The following is a 940-nucleotide window of genomic DNA, read 5'->3' as shown; positions in this document are numbered from 1 at the left end:
CGGATAGAGCGTTGGACTTCTAATCCAAAGGTTGCGGATTCAAGTCCCGCCCAGAGTATATAACTCTGGTTAACTTTTCCCTATACGAGGTAAAACTATGTGAACGGAAGGCAGTGTTCACATGAACAGGAGGTCAACAAGCCTTTGTCAGCTCTGGTGGCTCAATCGAATAGAGCTTTGGACTTCTAATCCAAAGGTTGCGGGTTCAAGTCCCGCCCAGAGTATATAACTCTGGTTAACTTTTCCCTATACGAGGTAAAACTATGTGAACGGAAGGCAGTGTTCACATGAACAGGAGGTCAACAAGCTTTTCTCAGCTCTGGTGGCTCAATCGAATAGAGCGTTGGACTTCTAATCCAAAGGTTGCGGGTTCAAGTCCCGCCCAGAGTATATAACTCTGGTTAACTTTTCCCCATCCAAGGTAAAACTATGTGAGCGGAAGGCAGTGTTCACATGAACAGGAGGTCAACAAGTCTTTCTCAGCTCTGGTGGCTCAATCGGATAGAGCGTTGGACTTCTAATCCAAAGGTTGCGGGTTCAAGTCCCGCCCAGAGTATATAACTCTGGTTAACTTTTCCCTATACGAGGTAAAACTATGTGAACGGAAGGCAGTGTTCACATGAACAGGAGGTCAACAAGCCTTTCTCAGCTCTGGTGGCTCAATCGAATAGAGCGTTGGACTTCTAATCCAAAGGTTGCGGGTTCAAGTCCCGCCCAGAGTATATAACTCTGGTTAACTTTTCCCCATCCAAGGTAAAACTATGTGAGCGGAAGGCAGTGTTCACATGAACAGGAGATCAACAAGTCTTTCTCAGCTCTGGTGGCTCAATCGGATAGAGCGTTGGACTTCTAATCCAAAGGTTGCGGGTTCAAGTCCCGCCCAGAGTATATAACTCTGGTTAACTTTTCCCTATACGAGGTAAAACTATGTGAACGGAAG

General features: G+C 46.3%; 5 non-coding genes across 5 annotated transcripts; all 5 read left to right on the top strand.

Moving 5' to 3' along the window:
- Positions 1-150: 150 nt before the first annotated feature.
- Pmar_PMAR026996 lies at positions 151-224 on the top strand. Its single transcript has one exon. It is a non-coding gene; the product is annotated as a tRNA-Arg (tRNA).
- A 92-nt stretch (positions 225-316) lies between these two features.
- On the top strand, positions 317-390 carry Pmar_PMAR026995. The gene has a single exon. It is a non-coding gene; the product is annotated as a tRNA-Arg (tRNA).
- A 92-nt stretch (positions 391-482) lies between these two features.
- On the top strand, positions 483-556 carry Pmar_PMAR026994. The gene has a single exon. It is a non-coding gene; the product is annotated as a tRNA-Arg (tRNA).
- A 92-nt stretch (positions 557-648) lies between these two features.
- On the top strand, positions 649-722 carry Pmar_PMAR026993. Its single transcript has one exon. It is a non-coding gene; the product is annotated as a tRNA-Arg (tRNA).
- Positions 723-814: 92 nt separating this feature from the next.
- Positions 815-888, top strand: Pmar_PMAR026992. The gene has a single exon. It is a non-coding gene; the product is annotated as a tRNA-Arg (tRNA).
- Positions 889-940: the final 52 nt, after the last annotated feature.

The sequence above is a fragment of the Perkinsus marinus genome (assembly GCF_000006405.1).
Source record: "Perkinsus marinus ATCC 50983 genomic scaffold scf_1104296929054, whole genome shotgun sequence".
NCBI lineage: Eukaryota > Perkinsozoa > Perkinsida > Perkinsidae > Perkinsus > Perkinsus marinus.
This window is presented reverse-complemented; position numbering and strand designations above follow the sequence as displayed.